Consider the following 11,334-nt stretch of genomic DNA (forward strand, 5'->3'; position numbering starts at 1 on the left):
CAAGCAGGTAGAACAATTGAACAATCAGTTGGGCAGAAAAACAGAGTTATGTTTTAATCTGACTGACTGACTGCTGAGACGTTCCTCTCCTGGTGAAGGTTGGACGGAGCTGACGCTGTCTTGGCAGCGCTACTTGGCCTCTCATTCTTTGGATGTTAGGTAATAGTTGGGACACATTGGGGCTTGATGGGCAGACCTGAACTTGTCCTTTCTGTTCAGTTTTCTCAGCTGCATAACTTCCTCAAGGCAGTGAGCCAACGCAACTTTAACTATTCACTGAAGAACAATGAACAGACGGAGCGCAAACAGAAAGCAAGCACATCAAGAGTTCAGGTTGACTGAGCTTCACATCCTTCCAACTACAAAAGAGCAGAGTGAACAATGAAAAAAACACATTATTTATTTTCAAGAATTTAGTTTTTGTTCTGATCAGATTCATTTAGCACTGAAAATAAACTTTATTTCAAAGTTGCTACGAAAATCATTATACATACTTTGGAGGCATTTCAAGTCTAAGTCATCTAACTAGAACCAGCAGGATTCAGCTTTGTATTCTTTTTAACTCCCATTAGTAATCATAAGCAGTCGGGCTGCAGTGGTATAGATGTTTCTTTAGCAAGCCATTACTACTGAATCAGCAGTACCATGTTCATATGTCAAACTTTCATCTTCAAATGATCCAGAGCGGTGGATAGAACTGATTCAATATCAGTTGTGACAAGGTGTGTAAAAATCAGTCTAATTTCAGAGTGACGGCCGTGCGTAATGCTGTTCTATGGATGTGCTGACCCCACCATGCGCTCTGGATGCTCTACTGCTGGAAACAGACAACCTCCTCATCACCCACCGCCTCCAATTCGAGTGACTGAGGACACAAGACAAAGTCCACTGAGCCTTTTCACAAGCCCCTCTATAAATATTTAATTTATACATGTAATAAACATGATAAAACTACTTTATCGGTCTAATCTCTGATGTGGCCTCCACTAAATATGTCCCCTTTCCACACACTTCACAAGCGTGGAGGTGATTGTGGTGTCCAGCGGTGTAGGTTCAGTGTGGCCTGGCCCCCATGATGGTACCATTTCACTCTCTTCTTGACCTCCACCTTCAGATCAGACTCTTCTTCTCTACCTCTGCAGTCTCACATCTCTCTGAGGCTCTTACACTATTTACTATGGTGATGAGGCCATGCTGCCAATCACTTGGTTTTTCTTTTAATAGTTATTCCACTACTGTGACCATATAATTTATTTGCCAGGATTTATTGCAAAATGCAAGCAATCAGCAGGCTGATGGAGATGCAAAAATATTGCTGAAGTACTTTGCATTGACCATTTATGGAAGAATGTGGGTGTGTTGAGGGCGGGATTACAAATGCAAATATTTTTTGGCACGTCTCATCAGCTTTTGTGCGCAAGTACACTCTTATGCAATGTTTTTTTAAATGAGGCCCCTGATCCGGAGCAATCCTGTCCATATCAAAGAATGTATATATTTCAGAACTTGTCTCGGGCGGTCCTGGACTAAAATGTATTGATATTGTCTGTTTGCGGTGGTTGCAGCATATGAACTCAATGACCAATATGAGCAAAGCAAAAAGTCACATGACTGCACACAAAGCTGATACCAGTGGCTAAGCTAACAGCGGATGAGTGAAGTCGGCTTCATACTTGAAGGTCCCAGTGGAAAAACGATTGAAACACTTTGCATTCCAGTCAAACCAGGACAGGTGCTCACCCTAATACGAACTGACGCGGGAGAATTCATGATGTTCTCTGGTCTTATGTTTCCGGCAACCTGGTCCAGGACCCGGGGAGAATGGTGGACTACCCAGGATTTTCTTGTCCTGTCCAGTAATCTGTATTCTGGTTATTTAGACTGTTTTGGGCTCCTGATAAACTTTTTGGATTACTTTTTGGATATTTCGTTCCCTGGACCTTAGATCAATATTCTGTCAAACCCTGATCCTGTGTGAGTCTGAATTTTGGTTTAACCTGAGTTGCAACAGTTAATCTTAAAACTAGATGTACAAACAAATGTACAAATATAACTGAATATCTTTATGTATGCCGTAAAACAGAAAGGTTTTACTGATTAAATAAACATATAAAAGACCGCAGAAAAAACTGTTTTTATTTATTCATTTGCTGAAAAAATTATATAAATTCTTTAAACCTGTAGAGCTCCTTTCCAACAGTCCCAAAACACTTTACATTGTTAACCCCAGTCATCCATTCACCCTCAAACTAATGGTGGCAGTTTCTGTGAAAGTTCATCCACTGGGGGAATTTGTGTTTCAGTGTCTTGCCTAAGGACACTTTCATAGAGAGGACACTGGGGAATCAAACCGGCAAGCTTTGCATTGCGTCCACTTGGAGTATAATATGGGACCTTTAAGCCAGCCTTGGGATTGATGGTATAGGCGTTAAATAACCATATGCATAAATTACATGCTCATTTTCTCCAGTGGACATGATGGTGAAAACACATTTTCTCCAAGTGGACATGATGGTGAAAACACATTTTCTCCAGTGGACATGATGGTGAAAACACATTTTCTCCAAGTGGACATGATGATGAAAACACATTTTCTCCAAGTGGACATGATGGTGAAAACACATTTTCTCCAAGTGGACATGATGGTGAAAACAGTTATCGACAGCAACAAAAACAGCAGCGTTCAATGTGAAGTGAGCAGAGACTGAGATGGCGAGCAGAGAAGAGGCTGCGCGCTCCATTTGTGGGCGTGTCTTGTTTTGGTTTCTCCGCATGTCAATCTTTCTTGAGGCGGGGCTTCTCCAGCTCTGTGCCATGTCAGCAAGGTGGTGGGGATTCATCAAATTGAATCAACGTGTTGAGCTCCTCCACCAGTCAGAACAGAGAATGATCAATGTGAACTCAAGCTTGAGGGAATCAATGAAAAAACACTTTGTGGATGTATATGAACCCCAAATAGCACTTTTATGATGTTTAAGGCACAGAAAAGTTGATTTAGTATAATATGGGACCTTTAAGCCAGCCTTGGGATTGATGGTATAGGCGTTAAATAACCATATGCATAAATTACATGCTCATGACATGCATTGATGTTGAATGTCACTGGCATTTAAGGCTTTTATACTCATGGTTTTTCTTGTAATAAATAGCAGGCTTTAACCTCCCACAGTGCCATAGGTTTCCAGATTCAGAGCAGGACAGGAATACTTCTGCAGTCAGTCTGTAACGTGACAGCTGCGGTGTGTCAACTCTCCACCTGCTGGTACTGAAGTTTGTTATCTGTTCAACACCCTCCTTGAGCCATTCCTCAGTGTACAGTAACAGATAAAAGAAGGGAGGGAAACTCACAGAGAGGGAGGTTTGATGTGTGTGTGTGTGTGTGTGTGTGTGTGTGTGTGTGTGTGTGTGTGTGTGTGTGTGTGTGTGTGTGTGCCTGTGCGTGTGCGTGTGCGTGTGTGTGTATACTGAGTTTAATTGAGTGTGGAGTCTCTCTGACATGAATTACATGCAGACATTGTGGAAAGTGACCTGCTCAATAGAGCCTGCATGCAGGGAGACAAAAAGGTAAAGAGCCTCAGAGTCAATGTCCATCAGTCTGCTTTGGAAACACATACACCACTCAGAACCAGTCACAGCTGGTTAGTTCCAGTCAGTCCCATTCAAACCCAATCAATCCCATTAAGGCCGATTCAGTTCCAGTCATCCTCGGTCACTCCGAGTCAGACTGAGTCAAACCCAGTCAGTCTCTTTCAAACCTATTCATTCTCAGCCATTCTCATTCAGACTGATTCAGTCCCAGTCAGACCCGGCCAGTCCCAGTCACTCTGAGTCTGATTGAAGGCTGTTTTATGCTTGACGCATGAGCGTGACGTGCAGAACTTAAACGTCCAAATAAGCATGAGAGAACGTGTGTGCCATTTATACTACAAGTGGCTCCCACTCCAAAACTGCAGGGGCAGTGTATCGCAAACACACCATCGCAGTATTAAATAGCTCCTCCTCACAGACCCGTTCCTCAGTGCTAGGTACCTTAATGGAGGGATAGCAGAAAATCGTATCTGGTGGTCGCGGTTTTTTCCATACCATCCACAACTTTTTCAGTGAGACCACCAGAAAACCCACTCCGCCCTAGGACTGCAGATTAAATGACCAAGATTGCCACCAATGTCTGTACGAGCTTGTGTTTTGTGTGATGTTACTGCTTTTTTTTTTTTTTTTGCATAACAAAGTTAGCATTGCTAGCATGATAGCCGTTAGCTCATATTCATGCTAACTAGGTAGATCAGGTAGCCACATCACTGTGTGAAACACTGAGCAGAGAGCATCTCCATGGCAACTCAACACTGACTTCCTCTGATCTCCATATGATGCCTGTCTCGTCCGCTTTGTATGGGACATTTTTCCAGTTTGGGGGGATTCATGGTTAGCTGTTAATGTCCCAATCAATTGGTCCTTGGTCGATAACAAAACATCTCTGAAAATGTAATGCAATTTGGATGAGTAGTTTTAGCAAAATGTCCGTAAAATACATACATACATACATACATACATACATACATACATACATACATGTACATACTTCACTGGCAAAGGTAATTAAAGGTATGGAGGATGGGAGGTCGGCAGGGAGTGTGCACTGACAGAGACGGGTATCAGGTAAGTACCAATATCAAACAGAAAGGATGAAAAGCTAGTGACGCACACCAACTGGGACCTGAAAGTAACCTCCCTGTTTCCTATATGTCCTGTTCATGCTTTAAATAAGAAATAAGGTGGGAAACCCTGGTCCTCGAGGGTCACCGTTCTGCACACTTTCAATGTTCCCCTGCTACAACACACCTGAATTATATAATTCTAATAATACCTCAAATGTATCATAATGAAGCACTAAAGAAAGACTGATAACAAGCCAATCATTACCATCGGGTGTATTGAAATGAGGACACATTGAAACAGTGCAGGAATGTGGCCCCAGAGGACCAGGACTCCGCCCCTTTTTTAAATTCCTAACAAGCTAAAACAAAGCAACTTCATGCTAACAAAATCATTACATTTTGACAAAATCAATACATTTTAGAATTATAACCCTCCCTAAAGAAGGATTTGATGCGCCACCTCTTCCTTCCACCTTTCAACATGTTGTGGTTTAAGTTCGGCAGTAACCACCTTGAGTTTTCAGACGCAAACTTGTGCTCAGAGGGTTTCACATTTGGATCACGTTGATGTGAAGTGAACCCAGAGTGGAGATGTACAAACATTTGTCCCACAGAGGTATTCTGGAGCCTGCAGGCCCTCACTGGGTCATCTGATGGTTATCAGTCTGACTGATTCGCAGCACCTGCCAAGATTTCCAAAGCCGAAGGTTATATTTGACAAATTGGACAATGTCTTCCTAACAGATTCCTCCCTGCAAAGAAATGCCGCCAGTCACAGCTGCTCCACCAGTATGTGTGAAAGGAAGAAACTATCCATCACACGCAATATTTATTTAGAATCAGGTACCAATGTCAAGATTTTCGTAGGAAGATTCTGAGTCCTCAGATGGATAGTAACATCAACTTCTAGTTTTTTTTGGTGAACTTGCTTCGTAACGTACTCGGTGCATTTGACAAGACAAAGCTGAAAATACTTGTGTTGCGTCGGCCACTTCCTCCACTACTGTCGCGTTTTTATTTTTTATTTTATCGTCTGCTTGTTCTTAGTTTGGCTGGTGGCGTAAAGTCAGATGGAAAACTTTGCTCGTACTGAACCAAAGTCGAGGCGAGCTGAAGAAAACCTAAGGTGGATCCTTAAAAGTATATATGGTTTATATTTATATAGCTGTATTATGTAATTATAAGGATATATGTGCACAAACTAAAGAATAGGTAATAAGGGTTGGGAACTTAAAAAAAAATGTGTACTTCTTCCCACTCCTTTTCCGAACAATGTGCGGTGTTTTGTTATGTATTGGCTCTATGTTTATTTTTATTTTTTTACTTTTACTTTCTTTTGTAAGTACAAATAGTAAAACATTTTTTTCTTTTTATACATGTTCGAAATGAAATTTCATTCACTCATTCCTTCAATAATAAATGAGGGCACCACCAGCTAAACTGGAAATAGCTAATACCAAAATATTAGTCTCGTTGGAAAAGGTTTATTTAAGTTAGTTAAGATTCCAGTGTAAATATCACAATCTTAAATAAAAGGAAAGGAGTGAGAGCCAAGCACAGACTGTTACAAACCAGCGAATGTTAACAATAAGTACGGAATAATCACCAGGAATTAGGCATTTATTTACAAAAGTATATTAATTCATAAATAATTCTGAAATCATTTTATAAATCAACACATCTAAGTAGCAAATGTCATCTAACTAACAGCAAACACTATGTACAAACAAATTGTGTGTGTGGGGCAGATAAGGCCCTCGAGCCCCAGACGAAAACCTGGTTCCCCCCCTTTGTCAGGAGAAAGTGAATAGTGTATGTTCCACCCAACAGCTGTAATTAGAACTGGACTAGAGGTTTGTAACTAAAAGAAGCATTTTTACTTTTCATTGTACACATATTACAAATAATCTGAGACTGGAAAGTGTGTTTAACCTTGAAAATAAAAATAACACGGGTCATTGAGTTGTTGTTGAACTCTTTTGGTATTTTTATTTAGCTGTTGTGACGTGAACAGTGAAAGGACAGGGACTTGTTCTTTCAGTGGATTTAGTTTGAAGGTTGAGAGACAAGAGAAGTCACTGTGGTCTGTAGGACAACATGGAGTATAGCATCATTTTGAGCAATGCTGACATGACAGGAGAGACTCTGTGGGTGGGAATTCTACAGAAGATGGATTGCAGTTACTGCAGCCCAGTTTATTCCTCTGAAAAACTCCTGCTGATGACATTTTAGAGTCAGTAATCTGATTTGGTTATTTGTTATGGAAACCGTTGTTAAACTCTGACAGATTTTGCTCACAAAAATGAAGATTACCAACACATACCGACAGCGACGACTCCGATTTGTTTCATTTCAGTGGCAAACTACAGTATCAAAGGAACAATAGTAGATTCTCCTGCTGTGATACTCCCAAGGCAGGGGTCTGCACCGCATGCGGCTCATTCGTCCCTATGCTGCAGCTCCTTGAGGCTCGGCCCCACTGCAGTACGTGGTGGACTGGGCCGGGCCGGGCCGGGCCGGGCCGGGCCGGGCCGGGCCGGGACGGGATGGTATGTCAACGCACACCCAACTGTGTCGCACGGTCCCACCACAGAGACTGCGGGAAAATGTAGGTGGGTTGTTAACGCCACGTAACGCAGGTATGTAGTGTCATTACTCAACAATCGTGGCTCGAAGAATGTGGAAGTTGTGGCCACAGCTGAGAGCTTCCTTTATCTATGACACAGCGGAAAACGTTCTCAAGCCAGTAGCAGCAGTGTTGATCTCCCGCTGGGTGTCTGAACCTCGGTGATATTCAGCGCCCACATTTAAATAAACCAGGTCAACAAAACAACCTGTGTGTTCAAAGCAGCATATGTGAACAGTAATAGGAGGCTGTATGGCAGATGAGATATCTCAGTATTGTGGGCTTTTTGAGAGTGACGATCGTCATTACAAATCTGCAGACGTGTAGAGCAGGGATAGGGAACCCTGGTCCTCGAGAGCTGTAGTCCTGCATATTTTCCATGTCTCCCTCCACTGAATGTCCTGATGGTCCATCACCACTTTCAGCACAAAACCAGATAACAAGCTGCTCATTGCGATCAGCTGTGTTGAAGCAGGGAGACATGCAAAATGTGCTGGGCTGCAGCTCTTGAGATCCAGGGTTCCCTATCCCTGGTGTAGAGGAACGATGCCTCACGCTCACTGCTGCAGGCAGCAGCAATTATTCACTTTTCGTTGAGTAACCAGGATGTGCACAACAACTGAATGTCATTTAAAGCCACACGGCTCACAATCATGTTTCTAAAAACCCTGATTTCCTGCATATATGCACTGATAATAATAATATTATAGCAGCGGCTGGGGAGGGGCCAGGGGGCTCCCAGGATGTACTGTTCAGTGGGAAATGGGTCCAAATAGCTCTTTGAGTGTTGATGGATGCCGACCCCTGTCCCAAGGTAACTAACTATCAACCCTAGTTAAATCACACATACTGGGGTTAATATGATACCATGATTACTTTGTTTGATCATATGTAAATGCATTGTAAATGTGGTGACAGGATGTTTGATTTGCCATTAACTTACATTGAGAAAAACATCTGTTGTCAACAATAATTGTCTGTATATGATGGATCCTGTGAAGGTTTGGTAACTTGCCAAAGGTATGGTAGCTATGTTTATACAGTATTTGGTGTTTAGATATGTTTTATTAGTTTCTGATGCATTCGTGATCTCTGGCCATTAGCTTTCAAAGGTGAATGAACTGTAATTAATCATGTACAATGTACTGCTCGGTATGTTAGGTGACTGCTACAGAGGCTGAAGAGGATGAAAAGAAAATTGTGATGTCGGTAAGTGAGAGTGTGTCAGCTATGTGTGTTACATTATAAAAAAAAGTGAGTCCCAGTTAGTCCCAAACGACCAGTCATCCAGCAAACATCAGAAAAGTTAACTGCGCATTTAAGTCTGTGTAAAGTGAATTCAGCCAATTTTTCTTTGAGACACATTCATAAAGTGTGTATACTGTATATGTATATATTGTATATGTATATATTAATCATTCAAATTTGACAGTAACAACACACTTCTGTGGTATGACAAATGTAGAGTACATAGTTATTTTTACTTTACACCAATTTGAACAGCTTTATCTTAAGAAGTAGTCCAGCTTTCCTTACACAGTATGTCATAAGTCTTGTTGTGCCAGGAGAGGCTCACAGGACCACCACTGGTTTCCAGAGATGTTCAAAGGTCCTTAGATGTGGAAGATATTGTGCTACTTCCTCTATTGGCGTGCTCTATTGGCAGGCATAATTGTATCGCGACTGCAGCATTATGTGACGTATATCAGGTATAACTGTTGAGCTTTTATTCAAATACACATGCAAACCCGACATTACCTTGATCTTGGCATTTTACACAAACGTGTGACTTGCACATACTTTAGAAGCAGCGATCATGGCCAGAGCTCCAGCATCAAACCAAGTGTTGTATCATCAGTAGGGGACAAGTGAAGGCTGCAGTGACTTTGGTGACACTGCAGTGAACACCAGTAACACTAATGGATATTATTTATTACATTATTATTGAACTATCCATCTTCGCTGTTGCAGCAGTTTGCAATCTGCAGACTTTCCCTGTGCGGTGGATACACGGTCCGTGTACCTTCCGGCCATTCCATTTTCACTTTGATGTCGGAGAACGAAAAACAGGAAATCATCCGATTTTTGTTTTTCGATTTGATATTGGGAAATGAAAAATGGGAGACGGCTCGTCTCCCATTTTTCGTTTTTAAATTGAAAATTGAAAATTGGTTCATATATTTCTTGGATGACGTCCTGGAGATGGCCGTCTTCAGCTGAGTTGACTTACATGTGACAACAAAAAGAAGCAACTGAAGAGAATAAAGGATAATACAGGCCATAATGAAAGATTTCTCTGTAAGTGCATATAAAAGCACACAATACAATTCATAACCTAAATCAGATTTTGCTTGACATCAAATGTTGCATCACGTCGTTTTTGCTCGCCGCCCACTCTGGAACTCAAGAAACTCTCTTTGCTACAAAGCAAAAAACTTTCTGGAGTTCTGCTTCCAGTATTGCACGCCTAAGCAGTCAGAGAAAATGTACTTCACATTTGTATTTACAAGCTCAACAGAGTGACAACTTTCTAATATAATGTAAATAAGCTAGTGAGAGAATGAACAAACATTGTTGAGATTTTCAATTCTGATGTGAGAAATGTAGCAAAGTGATGAGATAACCTGCCTCAGAATTAGCAACTTACTTCTTGTGCCCTCTGAGTCCAGGTTTTCATTGCCCTGACTGTCAGCCAGGGTAATGTCCTCCTCAGCCCCCAAAGCCTCCCTCACTTTGGTGGCGATGCCCTCCACAGTCGCCTCACCGTTCTTGAGGTTGTCAGCTGTCAGTTACTGACAACCTCAGCAATGTGGATTGATCTGTGGAATGACACAGATTCATGAAGGAAGATGAAATCATTCAGCAGTTCACAACCCAAGAAGGGGACAGGTGCCCTACTCACAAGGCCCCTGATCACCATGCACCTCGTAATGCCCTTGGTTGGTGAGGCTCATGGTGGGGAAATTCCCAGAGTCCTCAGGAAAAATGGCTGTGTTGCCATCATCTGTGATGTACACAGTCGCAACACGAACCTGGAACATTGGATAGAATGTCAAATAAATGACACTGAAAATTAACTGTTCAACATTAAACTCTCATTGATTCACAGTCATCAAAACAACACAGCACAACACAGCTGCCACAAGTAGTCAATAGGTTACCATTTGAGTAATTAATTACTTACTAATTATTATGTGATTTTGTACATTTTTATAAAATTATAGATAACCCTAAAAAATGCAGTTCTGTTCTGTTTATTGCCATCACTCTGAGGACAAATACAAATTTTAAAATGACAATTCTGGATTTAATTGTGTTTTATTCCCATTACTGATAGTAAAAAGAACATTTTAGGCAGTGTGTAATAAACAGTATGAGCCCCACGGAGAGCGTGCCCATTTTATGTTAGCCAACTGATAATGCTAGCTATAGATCATTCAGTAACGTACTATGATAGTACATTATGTTTACACACCTGAAAAATTCGGCAAACCTTCTCCACAGACATGTCTTCCTCCCGCAGGCTAACGCTTTTCCCACCACGAAACAAAATGAACGAGTCCATCCTTTAAAGAGCTCGGACCACGTTCAAAACTCCCGGGGCAGCGGGCTGGGCGGGAGGGGGTGTCGATGGTCAGTGGATGGGTGGGGGTGTGTGGTTCTGCTCATAGGCAGACTGAAGGAGGCAGCAACGCAATGCCCCTTTGTTTACTCTCCCATCAAGCAAAGAAGAGACTTGACTTCTGGTTTTCCGGCAACTCAAACTTGAAATAAAGAATTACGGTCGGATTTTATTTCCCAACTTTTGTTTCAGAAACGCATGTCGGGAAACCGGATACCATCCGATTTCCATTTTTTCTATTTTAAATTAAAATTTTATTTCCAATATCAAATCGAAAAACGAAAATCGGATGGTTTCCGGTTTTTCGTTCTCCAACATCAAAATGAAAATCGAATGGCCGGAAGATACACGGACCTTACACAGCCGGTTGCTCAGAGAAACATGACATGAGAAAAACTGCTTTGAAGAACATTTTCTACCTCACTGTGATG

The sequence above is a fragment of the Blennius ocellaris genome (assembly GCF_963422515.1).
Source record: "Blennius ocellaris genome assembly, chromosome: 11".
In the NCBI taxonomy this organism is placed as follows: domain Eukaryota; kingdom Metazoa; phylum Chordata; class Actinopteri; order Blenniiformes; family Blenniidae; genus Blennius; species Blennius ocellaris.